Source organism: Schistocerca gregaria, chromosome 10 (genome assembly GCF_023897955.1).
Source record: "Schistocerca gregaria isolate iqSchGreg1 chromosome 10, iqSchGreg1.2, whole genome shotgun sequence".
In the NCBI taxonomy this organism is placed as follows: Eukaryota; Metazoa; Arthropoda; class Insecta; order Orthoptera; family Acrididae; genus Schistocerca; species Schistocerca gregaria.
The window spans coordinates 220,417,601-220,433,742 of NC_064929.1; the positions used below are offsets into that span (position 1 = coordinate 220,417,601).

The 16,142-nt window shown below is 38.0% G+C and overlaps 1 long non-coding RNA gene across 1 annotated transcript in view; it reads left to right on the top strand.

The window, feature by feature from the left end:
* Positions 1–2,239: 2,239 nt before the first annotated feature.
* Positions 2,240–16,142, top strand: part of LOC126293529 (uncharacterized) — a 36,580-nt gene continuing 22,677 nt past the window's right edge. The window contains exons 1-2 of the long non-coding RNA XR_007552300.1: positions 2,240–2,460; positions 3,085–3,225. This is a non-coding gene — a long non-coding RNA (uncharacterized LOC126293529). The remainder of the gene's footprint in view (positions 2,461–3,084; positions 3,226–16,142) is intronic.

The window sequence follows — 16,142 nt, forward strand, 5'->3', positions numbered from 1 at the left end:
TAACTGACCAGAGACAGGAGTTTATTCTTTCTTATTTCTCACCACTCCTTCCAAATACATCAACATCTATACTCTGCAAACCATGTGAAGTGCACTGCAGAGCATATGTCCCAGTTATTAGGGTTTCTTCCCATTCCATACATGTATGGAGCATCGGAAGCATGATTGTTTGAATGCAATAATTATTCTAATCTTGTCCTCACCATCCCTATGTGAGCAAAACATAGAAGATTGCAGTATATTCCGAAAGTCATCATTTAAAGATGGTTCTTGAAACATTATTAGTAGACTTTCTTGGAATAGTTTACGTCTATCTTCAAGAGAGTTCCAGTTCAATTCCTTCAGTATTTCTGAGATGCTTCCATGGATCAGACAAACCTGTGACCATTTGTGCCACCCTATTCAATATTCCCTGTTAATGCTATACGGTATGGGTCCCAGACACTTGAGCAGTATACTACAACTGGTCGCGTAAGTGGTTAGTAAGGAATCTCCTTAATAGATTGATTGCACTCCCCCAGTGTTCCGCCGATAAACTGAAATCTATCACCTGCTTTACCCATCACTGAGCCTACACTCGGGTATTTGTGTGAGTTGGTCAATTCCAACAATCACTCACTGAAATTATAGTCACAGGCAACTATATTTCTTTGTTTCGTGAAGTACACAATTTTACATTTCTGGACATTAAAAACATGTTGCCAACCCTTACACCATTTTGAAATATTATTGAGATCCAAATGAATATTTATGCAGCTTTTTTCAGACAGTACTTAATTATGGATAACTGCACCATCTGCAGAAAGTTTGAGGTTTCTATTGATACACTGTATGTATGAGTATTTTCTCAGTGATGGCATGACAACATTAAGGGGACACTGCAAACGGTCAGTGGGTCTGTTGTTCACATACCACACTGGCGTCTCAATCTTCCATTTTGCTCTCGTGAAGTCCAATAAGCCACAATACAATATCTACTATAATTATAATACATAAAAGTGTATGTCTTTGCAAACTAAATCTCATAGATGAGATACAAGTTAATTCATTGTTTCACTCAATAAATGTCAACATGAAGGAGCGTTCAGGAATGTGCAACAGGTCAAATTATTCATTAGGTGACAGCAAAAGCCACTACAGGCAGCTTCTGTAGACTATACCAGTTAATTCTATATCATTCTTTTTATATAAAAAAAAGCTACTTTAGGGAGAAAAAAGCCATTGCTAGTAATAGACACAAAGCAGTTACTATGAAATTCCTCCACTCCACTACTTGTAAACTCTCAGTTTAAAACATTACTAGGGCTAGAGTATGAGGTACAAGTTATGTAATGGACTTTGCATTAAAATAAATGTGAAAGAATAGTCCATTATGAAATATAGTTTCTCTTAACAAGGCAAAATGCGTTAGAATATCGTGCAAATGCAAACATTAGGCTACGTTACAGGTCAATCTGTTGGCATAAATTTTATTTGGTTTTCATATTTATTAGCTTCACGAATTCACTACAAAATTCTTTTCTTTTCTACAAATAAGTACCGCATTCCAAGAGGTGTTTTATATTTCGCTTTCAAGAATGCATGTTACATCTGTGTGAAATTTATTCGCTGCACAATGGGTAGCACGCAGCAGTATCCTGCTCCAAGCAAAGCCAGATAATTTCACCTGAACATCCCACACGTAACAGACTAATCGGTCAACTTTTCGCGGCAGCTGTAATGGCTAAAAAAATCTTATTCTGTATTTCTTTCTCTTTCGTTTGCATTTGACAACGAATGCTATTGCTGTATTGCATATGGTCAAAAAGAGTGTCTGTATTGACAAGTCGATCGATACTTCCTACGAAGCAAGCAAATAAGCTGTGATTGATGGAATGTGAAAATTGCAAAATAGCGGGACATGTCGGGCGTTTTGCGGGCCTTTTTTTTTGCTAATTCTTCCAGTGCGGGATTTGAGGTTCCATTGATGCACGGTCCCGCAGAATCTGGGACATTTGACCGCCTTTAGCCTTACATCATCACAAAAATATTCCACTCGCAGTGACAGCATATGAACTTTGGTGGGACGGTTACCACGACAACGCAAAATACGACATAATTTGTTGCGCGAAATAGTGTGCGTGATGGGTGGATAGACAAATTGGTGCATGTATAGGTCCTTTAACAGCACAAAAATTGATTGGCAGCAATGAAATCCAACATGCAGTTTTTCAGTACATGTCAGGATCGTGTCAACCACTCCTTTTTTCCAAGCATATATGTTGGCAATGCGTCAGCTCCCTTAGCCAATGGGAGGATAGTTTTAGGTAGCCAATGAGAGATGAGGAACTGAGGAAATATTCCGAGCGCTGGAATTGAAAGTGTTCGACGTTCTATACTGTGGTTATTCGTAGTTTCCTTGAATTTTCAGCTCAGCAGATTCGACAATATTTTGTGGATGGAACTTGCGGCGAAATATAGGTTTGTAATGTAGCCCAAGATTCTAATTATTGAATTTCGTTCTCTGGTTAGCTGTAATTGTAGCTTAGACGTAACTATTTAATGTTTCGTAGTTACAGAAGTTCAGTGCGTTAACAGTTATTGTAATGTATTGAGTTAATCTGTAGTTAGTAGATAATATTTATTAGTGAGAAAATACGCCGCATCGACATTGTATCCCACAGCTATAGCTAAGTTTTAGTGTTTAATTTTACGAAAATATCAATAATTTTGCGTAATAGCAGCTACAAGTTTTTTGTAACGTCAGTATTCACAAAACGAATAGTTGAATATTATCAAATTACTTTTTTTATCTCGATTGTGCAGTAGCTGTGAACTAACCTAACCACCGTTTCTGTGACAATAAACGATCTTAAAATCTAAATTAACAATTTTCATATTCTCTCGTAAAATAAGTTTCATTGTGGTGTGAATAATGTTTACGCTTAAAAACTACTCCTAAATTATGTAGCTGATTTGCCGTAAAATAATTCTTATTGTCAAACAGTTTTGCATAAAATTCCCTTACGTGTCATCTTTCATGATCATAGCATGCCAACCAAATACCATCAGTGTTATTATGAACAAATGTACGTACTGTTGTAGGAGGATGGAGGCTCCAGTCTTCATACAGTCATCCTGATCCTAGTTTTCCATCATCTCTCAAAATTAATTCAGGAAATTCCGGATGGTTCCTACTATATGGCCACAGCCAACTACCTGTTCCATCCTTGTCATACTATATCTGTAAGTATGCAAATGTCTGTGTATGTTAATTGTTTTATTGTTGTTTTTCTTAACTTGTAATGCCATTTTATGTTCAGTATTCGTGTACGAGTGTCACTTCTGTAAATACAGTAATTGTCACTTTTGCTACACAGTATTTGATAAACAGTGGCTTATCTTGGAAGTAGGTGCTGATTTGGCAGCAGTTCAGGAAGAGTTGGCAGTGCTTGATAATGAATTATGGCCAAAATTAGCTAATAGCACTATCTTAATAAAGCACAATACAGCTTATAATGTACAATGTTTTGTTTTATAAATTAGTAGAAAGTTGGGCAATGGGATATGTTTTTAATTTTCTTTTGAATTGGCAGACACTCCAAGTTTCTTTCTTTATGTTGTATGGAAACGCGTTGAATCTCTTGCCACCAGAGTACGGAACTATTGGCAATTAAACAAGAAGGCAAAGTCTACTGAAAAGAATTGTTTTTTAATTGTATTGTGATTGTGTAACTCACAGCTCAGCTAATAATAATAATAATAATAATAATAAAGACAGACTGAAATATTCCATGTTTTGATACCATGACCTTTCAAATTCTGGGCCTCAGCCTTGCCATTGAACCACCAGGCCCAGTGCTGTCTAGCTGACGCTAATTTGGTTATCGGTGGCAAAAACCATTCTTTAAGATGTATTCTTGTTGGAATGTAACTGCTGGAGAGTAGTTACCCAGGGTACTATTTCCATGAATGTGACATGCCAGTTGTATGTTCATAATTACCTCTACATTAAGTCTTTTCTTGCTGCACTCATGTCACTCCTTGAAGCTGTATTCCTGCTATGCGTTTGCACTCGTAGCTATATTGTATTTCTTCACCGCCTGAAGGAAAACTCTGTAGTAGTGCAAAATTATGTTTGCCACCTACTGGCTACAAAATCTCATAAAAACTTATTTTCAAAATCTTTCTGCATTTACCAGCCGCATTACACTTTTTACATATCAATTAAATATTCACATTTAACCACTTAATAAACAAACTTGTCAACAGACATATTGTTAGTATCACAAATCCAAGAAGTAAGTAATTAATTAATTCCCTACAGTCTTCTTTTGTTGTTCATTTTGGAATGACAGCGATTGTCATGCTGACTTCTTCTTCTTTGGCTTCCATGGCACTCGCACCACGTAGAACTCATCTTAATATCTAAGATTTACAATCTTCATTTATCTTCGGCATTCATATTTTAGTATATCAGTTTTCTCTGAGTTGTTCATGACACCTTCAAGGGATAAATATTCACGTCAAGCAAGTACTACTGCACTCACCATACCATACATTGCTCCTGCTATGCTATGTCACTGCATACATACTGTCTGCACAGATCACAGATTGGGGCATCCACAGTACATTTTTCACACAGCATAAAATGTTTATCGAAGACAAGACCATATTTCACCAGGGTGAGTGCCCTCAGTGGAACACAGGTCTTTGTCATGAATAACCCATGTTATAGTATGCTGTTGTTGTTGTCTTCAGTCCTGAGACTGGTTTGATGCAGCTCTTCATGCTACTCTATCCTGTGCAAGCCTCTTCATCTCCCCCAGTACCTACTGCAACCTACATCCTTCTGAATCTGCTTGGTGTATTCATCTCTTGGTCACCCTCTACGATTTTTAACCTCCACGCTGCCATCCAGTACTAAATTGGTGATTCCTTGATGCCTCAGAACATGTCCTACCAACCGATCCCTTCTTCTTGTCAAGTTGTGCCACAAACTTCTCTTCTCCCCAATCCTATTCAACACCTCCTCATTAGTTACGTGATCTACCCATCTAATCTTCAGCATTCTTCTGTAGCACCACATTTCAAAAGCTTCTATTCTCTTCTTGACCCAACTATTTATCGTCCATGTTTCACTTCCATACATGGCTGCACTCCATACAAATACTTTCAGAAACGACTTCCTGACATTTTAATCTATACTCAATGTTAACAAATTGCTCTTCTTCAGAAACGCTTTCCTTGCCATTGCCAGTCTACATTTTATATTTTCTCAACTTCTACCATCATCAGTTATTTTGCTCCCCAAATAGCAAACCTCCTTTACTACTTTAGGTATCTCATTTCCTATTCTAATACCCTCAACATCACCCGACTTAATTTGACTACATTCCTTTATCCTTGTTTTGCTTTTGTTGATGTTAATCTTATATCCTCCCTTCAAGACCCTATCCATTCCGTTCAACTGCTCTTCCAAGTCCTTTTCTGTCTCTGATAGAATTACAATGTCATCAGCGAACCTCAAAGTTTTTATTTATTCTCCATAGATTTTAATAACTTCTCTGAATTTTTGTTTTGTTTCCTTCATTGCTTGCTCAATATACAGATTGAACCTGCCTCCATAGTAATACAGCTGAAAATGTGGTCATGAGGCATACATAGCCTTCAGTGGTTTTTATACAATTTTCTATTGCATTCCTCTGTAGTTTTGAAGTCCTGTCTGTGTACAAATTGTGTGAAACCACCAATGCCTGTGGCCACTTCTTCCAAGAAGGGATGGAGTAGAACGATGTAGAAGATGGCCAGCCAGTCTGGGGTACCAGGAGTAATTCAGTAATACTTTATTGACAACATTAAGTTTTCTTTCATGTCCTGAAGTGGCACGCTACTACAAGCAAAAGTTCCCACAGTTCCTACGTGACAACCCAGCATGTCCTTCAAGGTAGAAACACTTCATTCTATGAGCTCCCTGCTGAATCCACTAGCGTACCACACACTGCATTTACCCAATAGAGAACATAATAAGCAAGTCAGGTGTGTGGTCGCTGGAGTATCTCGGACAGCATGGCACAGTGTAGGTGCTGTATTGGACTTCTGCCTTCAAACACAGCTGATGGCTTGTGCTCTCACCCTCTGGCCCAACTCACCATGACTGGCCACCAGCCACACAACAATGAACCACCGCGTCTCAAATATCCCATTCTTTTTGTTTTATTCATGCACACCCTGACCGACATGTCCCCTCCCCCCTCCCCCCACTTCCCCCTCATGGTGAGAATTTCTCTATTTGAGTACCAAGAATGTATTAAGTTTCAATGAGTTTCACACTTCAATTTTGTAGAACTCCCTTCTGATGGCCCCCCTCTCCTACACTGACCAAGCTGCTCCTCTTTTATGCCTGCACAGAGATGTCCAAATATGTCTGAATGTCTGTGGAGCAATGGGAGCCCATTCTTCGTCAAGATCTGCAACCAGAGAATGTTGTTGGATGTTGGGCACTGGGGTCTGGAGCGAAGTTGACTTTCTAACTCATCCCAAAGGTCCCCTTTTGTTCAGATGGGAACTTTAGGCATCATTCCATGTCGGGAATGTTATAGTCCACAAGCAATTGCTTCGCAAATGCTGCTTTATGGCAGGGTGCTTTGTCACGATGGTACATTCAATCACTGTCTCCAAACCCCTGCTCTACTGTATGCAAAGTACACATCTCTGTAAAATGTCTTCATATCCTTCGACATAAAGCATTTTCTAAAGCTTTATAATCACAAGAAATGTCCCGATGCTGTAAAACACGCTCCTCCACAATTCACTGTTGGTCCTATACTTCATGATGGGTAACATTCTCCAGTCATTCACCAGACGTAACCTGTTTCATCAAATTGCCACCGGGCATACTGTGATGTTTAACTCCAGATCCCTTGTTTCCAGTAATGTTGCTCTTAACACAATATTGAATGTTGCTTAGCACTGAGAATAGAAACGTGTGGCTTATCAGAAGCTGCTAAACCATTGTACACCATTATTTTTAACTTCCCACATACAAGTCATTGTGGTATCTGTGCTGCTGCTGGTAGCATGTTGAAACTCATGAGTGACTCCTTTCATTAATTTCATACAGACTTCTTAAAGCTGCTCTCCACAGTGCTCAAAAGTCCCTATCCATCCGTAGATGAAGTCTGCCTGGTCTTGGTTTAGGTGTGGGTTGTTCCTTCACATTTCCACTTAACAATAACTCACCAACAGTCAACTTGGACAGCTTTAGAATAGTTGAAATGCACCTCATGGATATGTGGTTTAGGTGACATCCAAGGATAGTCCACATTGAAAGTCACTCCTCTTTCTGCCTCTAATTGTGCCACAGCATCGAATGGTAACACGTCTGATCATTGTAGTTATTCACTGGGCCAGTGAGACCTGGAGCTGCCGTCGGCATCAGTGCATGTGCCTGATAAGAGCTGAGTCACCTCGTCCCAGCCCCCTTTTGGTACTGCTGGAGTTTTGACTTGAGGATAAAGGTCTGCTGGGTGCAGTTTGCAACCAACCGGCAGTACACCGTGTGGTGCAGTTGGTAGCCATAGCCACAGCTCTGTATAGCAATACATGAATATTTTAGAACAGAGTCGGCAGAAATCACAAGATTGTCTCACGAGGAAGGTAATACAAGCAATCAAGGCAATAGGCAAATACGTGATCACCATTCGAAGGATATTCAATGAGAAAATTTCATGTTGCTTTGGTCTTGAAGCTGAACATTTCTTTCATGCAATTCTCTACACTAGAGTATCCTGTGTAACCCTCTTTATTACTACATGTACATACATATTCTGTGAACCATTGAAATGCATGGCATAGAGTACTTACCATGTACTACAGGTCAATGTTCCTTTCTATTCCATTCATGTATATCGTGCCCTTATTTATCTTTAATTAGTGGTATAATTATTCTAGTCTTGTCTTTGCAGTCCCTGGAGGAGTGGCATATATTAGATGGCTTTTATAAGATAATTGTCAAGAATAGGCTAATTCAGCTTTCATCATTTTACTTGGTGCTCCCCATAGTGCAGTCTACATCCATCAGAATCTGCATGCAGTAATCAAGCCTAGGTGACACTGCAGAATTTTGACCCTCACTTTATCCCACCGCTTTGCCCCTCCCAATTAGCAGACTGCCTACCTGATGTGTTCTAAGTAGGACTGTTGATATTTTTAAAAATATCGAGAATTCGATATATCAATATTTAAGAATATATCATTATCAGCCCTCGATATTTCAAAAAAAAAAAAAAAGTATCGATATATTGACGGAGAAAATATTGATATACTGGCCTATAAAAATATTGACTGCACACTGTAAATGTACCACCGGTTTTAGAGCTATATATTTAAGTTTTGATTTCTTTAGGATTAAAGGAAATGACTAAAAATTCTTAATTCTGAACCAGAACTTTCCAAGCATTATTAAGTATTGATTTATTATTAGATATTCTGTACTTCAGCAAGCCAGCAGCCTGCTTAAACACCTTAGAGCAGGGATTTAAAGGAAAATGAGCATGTTCACACTTGGCGATTACCACTTTGTAGTAATGGTAACTGCATAAGGTGTCTGATGGGTCTCTCATTGAGTTTTGTTGCACATTGGAATTGTCCTGAACACGTCATGTTGAGTTCCCTGGTTTTTTATTTGTGAAAATGCCAGCAACCTATCAATTGTAGTGTCAAAATTGCATGGTGAAGTTAAACATTGCAGTTTCTGTTGGTAGTGCCAAGCACCGTTACGTCAGTGTTTCTCCTCCCACATCTCCACCCATGGAAAAAACCAGTCTTGTCATTTAGATTTTTGTTCTATATTTTCAACAACTGTTTTTTGAAGAATGCCAATGTGAAGAAATAGCACACTAGTGGCGTTAAAAAATGAACTGTGCTTTGGAGTCTTCATCAAACTGAGAAAGACTGGACGTGATGAAAGCTCAAAAAGTAGTAAGACTCATTGACATTGTGAAAGTAAAATTATGTTCTACTATAGTTTCAAAAGAATAACTTCAAATATTTACTGAAAAAAAACATGAAATAAAAATATGGGCACCTGATATTGCCATTTTGATATTGATATATCAATGAAAAAATTATCTCCGATAAATATGGATATTTTTTGGAAAAAGTATTGATATATTGATATTTCATCAACAGCACTAGTTCTAAGAGAGTCACGTATGTATGGTCACTTCTCACTGCCCCAAATAAACACCAGCACAATACTGTAACAGTTCTGTGCAACATACCACCCAAAGCTATATGTATAGCTCCATGGGATCAGCTGTTCATTAACCCTGGTTTCACTTGTTTACATTTAGTTCTTCTTTTAAAGTTTAAGAGATCTGAAGTATCATGACTCTGGCTCCAGCCATGGTATCCAATTTATTTTTCTGTTGTTTATAACATAAATTCGTTACCTAGTGGGTATGCCATTTCTGGCGTGTGAGTGAGTTTGTAATATTTCATCTTATTTTGTTGGTGTTATTAACTATCCTGATATGTAACACCAGGTGTAATACTTGCAAGTATTTTGTGTTCTCTGAATTGGTTTACAGAACATACTGTCATGCAAAGCCAACTGTAATGTTCTTATGCCATACTGTTAATAATAAGCAATGTAACAAACAGAAATACAGTTACCTATCCGGACAGCAAAATCACAACAAATGTAATAACCATGTGTGTTGACCTAAGGAATAAGCATCAGACTTTCACTCGTTTCTTCAAATAAGTTATTAGTTCAGAGGTATGGCAAATAACAGTAGTTAGACTACTATTCTGCATCGATAACAATATATGTGGTTGGTGGTACAATATTATTCATCAGTCTAATTAGGCACACATACTGAAGCTGAGTAGGACAACCCATAAGATTGCAACTGCCTACATACCTAACAGACTTCACTGTAGATTTAGGTAAAATATGGTTCAGCAATACAAGAAAAGTTCAGCCGCTCGAAACGAAACTACAGTACCAAATTGCTTAAGCAAACAGACTGATTTCATGAAAGCAAAAACAAATTTTGGACAGGGGTGGGTTTCTACATCAACATATTTGGTACTCAACATTTCATTGATTCACAATAAACTGTTTAACGCCACCATTTATCACCATTAATCATTAACTTAGTATTTCCTTTCACTAATACATAATGTGAAAGCAGCGAACAATTTATCTAATGTGGTCTCTGAATCTGGCATAACCTCACGTAATCATTTTAACACAGAAAATAATAGCAATGTTTATTATGAAATTCTCAGTTATTCTTTCCATTAATTATTTCACTGATTTGCCAACAGTGTATTAAAGATTTCACAGTCTTGGCTGAATACAGGTCACTTGGCATTTTCATTTACCAGGTTAGGATCCTGCTTGGTTTATGAGCAGCATAAATTACCAGGTGGACGCAATTGTTAATGTGGATGATGGTTATTATTCTTAAAGCACATTTCAGCTTCCTGGCACACACTATAATACATAGCTAAAATGTCGTATCCTGTAAGCTGTGATCAGCGACGGTGGTGTTGGTGGCAACAACTGCATTAATATCAGAACAGCCAAGAGCAGTTACCCATGTCGGTCTTATTTCCTCTTCATAGCGATGATCCATCTTATAATCAATAGCCCGTTTTTCTCCCCATACCAGGCCGTGATAAACTGCAGTTTCCAACCGAGGCAAGATGCAACAATATGGTGCACTCCACACTATGCTGGTGCTGTACGTGCTAGATCACTGGCCACCTACTAACTGTGTTCGCGCTCGCCAAAGTGCGCCAAAAGTTTCCACTCCCACCTTTTCCTACGCTTACACAGCTTTCCATTCGAGACGGAACTACTCCATCTTTTATACTACACGTATTGGGTACAGCCCTAAGTGAGTGCCAGTAACTATTACATACATAATTACATTGTAGCACCTTTTTATATTTAATAATTATAACAAATAGATATCTTTACAATATTTAAAAGTAAATATGGACAATAATGTCACACATGCCCCTGTTTCAGTAATGTTTTAATGTATACTACCGTTAAGCATTACTGAAACAACCAAAGTTACGGTTGTTCATATTTGCTTGACTTCAAGACCTCAATTTTTTTTATGTACCCTACATAAGCAATAAATCTCTTATACTAAATATCATACACTTTATAGTTACATAATAAATACACATAATCTCATGAAAAATGGAAATGGTTTCATACAAATATTGTACTTACATATCCACACAAGAAATACCTATGATTACAAGAAATAACACACCTTCTGTCATATAAGAAAATATACATAATTACACAAAAAATACGTAGTCACATTGCAAATACACCTAGTACAGTGTAACATTACTTTAGCAAGAAACATCTATGTACCCTTCATGCGTTGTTTTACCTAAACTATATGCTTTCATACCTCTATTGCTGCTCCCAATATGGGTTACTATGGCAGTCCATTATTTCCACAAATTGCTGTTTCGCGCCTTTTGGCTGCCTCTATGTTTCAATGTACTGGCAGTCCGTTTTAACATTTTACTCCTCACATTTTAACTGACCAAGCAATTTCGTGTCACACCTGCTGTATACCTCATTTGCAGTGCTTTATCGGTGATACATTCTTATTTGCTTCATATAATTAGGCTCAATAACTTTATATACATCCAATTTGTCTCAGAATCTGAAACTGACATAGTTGTAGTACATATAAAACACATTACATAAATTTTACACTTTTCTTTCAGGTGTCTAACATTATTAATTAAGAATTGTTTACCCATTTCTGACCACATATCTTTTAAGATCGATAATATTTCTGGTACCTAATGGTTTCTTCGTCTTCGGGTATATTAGGTAATAAGCATTTGGGTGCGGTATCACTTTTATTTCGAAAGGTCCTTGGTAAACATATTTGAATTTAGATATTTCATGGTTTGCCTCACTAGACTTCTCGTGTGTATTTACGAGTACCAGTTCACCTATATTGAACTTTACAAATTTTTATCTCTCATCATGTCTTTTAGCTCCCATTTCTGCTTTCCTTCTCAACCCTTCTCTTGCCAAGTCCTTATTTTTCTCTAAACTTAAGCCTTGGTTTGGAGGAAACTATTGTTTTGTCAATTACAGTCTTACTTTTGTAACCCAACATGATCTCTTCAAGGGTAAAACCAGTTGTGTCATGTTGTAATGAATTCATAATTTTCTCAAATTTTGGAATAAATTTTCCCCGTGTATGGTGACAGTATGTTCTGCATAGTCTACCTAATTCATGCATGTATCGTTCTATGGAACTGTTCTGGGAATGGTATGCTGATAGATGTGTTACTTGTATGTTCCTCTGTTCCATACCTTCTACCCATAGTTTTTCAATACACTGCAGACCATTATCTGACAAGACTCTTTTTGGTGTTCCTACCGTCTGAAAGTATTCTACCATTTTGCTGAACACAGTTTGTGCTGCAGCTCACCTAAAAGGATAAAGTTTTATGAATTTTGAAAAGATGTCCAAAACTACTAATATATATGTGAATTTACCACACGTTCTCGGCAGAGGTCCAAATAAATCCATTGATAGTAATTCTAAGCTATTGTTCAGTTTTATACTTTGCATTGTCCCTCTACTTGTATTGTTAGTAACCTTTGCCCTCTGACATACGTCACAGGATTTTAACCGACTGGTTACTTTCTTCAAAGCGTTGATACCAATTTTGGCTACGCTTGCTAACTTCTCATAGCACTTCTTTGCACCACAGTGCCCATAAGCCAAATGAAAATAGTCTGTCAATTTGGTTTCGAATTGTGATGGACAGCAAATTTGCCATTCCTCACTGTCCTTACTTTTCCTCACATCTGTGGACAGTCTATACTGTCAAATTTGGCCTTTACTGATTTCCATACTTCGTCATTTTGCAATCTCTTCATATTTTTGCAAATAGAAACTATCTTCTTGCTGCCCACTACATCCTTTAAATACAGTATTTTGAATGTCCTTTTGTCATAATTATCATGCACATTTAATCCTTTACCATATGGTAATCTAGACAAAGCATCTGCTATGTTGTTTTCTGCTCCCTTTACATACAGAATTTCATAATCAAATTCTTGCAGATAAAGAGCCCAATGAGCTAACCTTTGGTTTAACAACCTAAAGTCCTTTAAAAATGTAAGAGCTTTATGATCTGCGTGCATAATTAATTTATGTTCCCATAAATAATTACGAAATTATTTCAGTCCCCAAATTGTAGCTAGTGCTTCCTTTTCTGAAATTGTGTAATTGTTTTGTGCACAATGCTGGCTTCTTGTTCTACCTCTTGAAATATTTCTACTCCTGCCCCACAGTTACTACTGTCAGTACTCATGTGAAATGGTAGTGACAAATCTGGATGGTGCAACAGGTTGTTCTTTAGTAATTCAGTCTTAATTTGTTCAAAATCCTTCTGACATTCCTCCGTGCAAATAAACGCACTGTTTTTACGTAACAAATTGTTCAATGCTTCAGTGTTAAATGCATGTCCTTTTACAAACTTTCTGTAAAATCCGTATAACCGTAAGTGTGCCTTTAATTGTTTCTTATTCTTGGGAGGAGTGACACCTTTCAATGGCTTTAAGTTTTTCAGGGTCCTTTACAATACCAGTTGTCGTAATAATATGACTTAAAAAAATTTTAGTTCTTTTCTTACAAGTTCACATTTTTTAAATTTCAGAGTCATTCCTCCCATCTGTAAAGCCATCAACACTTGTTCCAACAATCCAGTGTTCCTCCCACTCTTGGGTAGCTATTAACAGATTGTCTACATATATTTAATGCCGTCTTTATTCCAAGGAATAAACATACATGAGATACAGGTACTGGGTGTCTTATACCACATCATACCTCCGGAACGAAGGTTTACAGGGCATCACACCTCAATGTATATACATAGAAATAAACATAACTTAAATAACAAAACAGAACAAAATGCAGAAGGAAGAAAGGAATAAAGACTGGTTCTTGCTACTGTGAAAGACCCCAGGAGTCAGGGTTGGAAAGAGCCAGCACACTATCCAATGCCAGCCCTGGACATTGGGTGACGAGACGTCATACAGTCGAAGATCTTGTATGAAGCGTAGCACGACGTTAACACCTTTGATGAGACGATGGAAAATTCCCGCACTTTGAAGCCCAGCTTCAAGAGGTCACGTGTGGATTGTGGGGACCAGATTCCCCTCCAGCTCAGGGTGACTGTGGCTGAGGAGAAGACAACACCCTGGACGCCAGGACGAAGGCAGAGAACAGCATGCCTGATGGACGACGTGTTGTACTTCGCCGCCTTCTGCTGGTGACACCAGTCGAGCCGGAGGTGATCTCCGACTATCTGGGCGTCGACAATGCGGTACTCAAAAGTTCTCCCGAGTATCCAATCCAAAGCACGAATATATACTGACACTGATGTGTTCAGACCGAATGGCAACAGTTTATAGTGGTAACACCTTCTGGCGAAGAGAAAAGCGGTATACTTTCTCAATTTGACACTGAGCTGCACCTTCCAGCAGCTAGCAGTCGTGTCAAGGCTGGATAAATGGCTTACATTATAGAATTTCTGTAGCATATCGTAGAGAGATTCAGGATGATCAATTTCCTTTTTCACTATTTTATTCAGTATCCTTGCATCAATGACTATCCTCACTCCACCATCCCGTTTGGCCACAATAAAAAGCGGGTTACTGTATTCTCTATTACTATGCTCAATAATTCCCCATTCTAACATTTTGTCGATTTCTGCTTGAACTGCCTGTTTCTTTGCCGCAGGCACAGGATAAGGATGAACAAAAAACGGTTTGTGTGGTAGAATTTCCATTCTGTATTCAAAACCTTTTATTCTACCTGGTTCGTCCGAAAATACTGTACAATTTTCTTCCAAAATTTGTAACAGTTCCTCCTTTTGTCGTTGATTTAACTCGGGTATACTGTTTACTAGGTTCTTAATTTCTCCCAACATCTGTTCTGTACTCTTCATGCTTCTCATATGGTAAACTTCAAATAGTTCAGATAACCCTTTGTTATCTGTTTCTATCTCAATCATCATAGATGTAAAGTTCACTTCTAACTTCTCGTTCGTTTCCTCAAAACCGATATCCAAATTTACGTCCTCGTTGGTTATCCTAACTATCTCGTTAGCACAATTGATAATCACCTTTCGTTTGTGCAACCAATCCACACCTAGGAGTACTTCAGTACTAAGTTCTTCAATTACTAGAAAGTAATGTGAAAACGTTTGTCCTTTTATCTTAAAGTCGACCAAGGTTTGTTTCTTTACCGGTTTGTTTCTTTTCCCAGTAGCACATACAATACGTATTCCTTGGACAGTCATTACTACTATTCCAGGTTGTTCTCTGTGTATTCATAAAACAACTTAGACAACGCACTGACCTGCGATCCTGTGTCTAATAATGCTCCTAACTTACAACCATATATCTCAATCGGTATAATGGTCTGTTTCTTAGGCTTCTCTTCTGTATCGCCTTGTCCTTCCCATAACAAGTCCTCATCCACCATTGCATCTTCCCACGAAATGGCGTTCATTTCCTTTGATTGTACGTCTGGCAGCTCTTTCTTCCTTTTGATCGGAAATTCCTTCACGATCTCCTCCTGCAATGCCGGACATATTCCATCATTCAGGTCTCTCTTGTCGTTTTTGGTTCCTTAATCTGTAAATTCTTTCTGTTCTACGTTAGCATCAGTTTTCAGCAACTTTCCGCATGAAAGGTTTTTGTTTTCTGTTCCTACTGCCTTTATACAACAAAGTTCTTCCGATAGTTTTCTTACTTCAATTTCGGAGTCACTCGAATAATTACTGTCTTTGACTACTTCCAAGGGAGCACTTTCTATATCACTTCCAGGCTCTAGCAAGAATGCTTGTCGTAACTTCTTGGTAAATCCAAGTCATTACTAGTCTCATAATCCATGCATTGTTGGATTCTTTCGAGAGTAGTAAGATATTCCTCCTTATTTTCCTTTGCAGTTCTCAGGTCTTTACTAACACAGAGTTTGTTTTCATCCGAACTACTTTCTACATCTACGGCAATGACATCAGCTTGCACTTCAAATACACTGTAATCCTTGTGGAGTTCAATTAATCGCATGCATTCATTG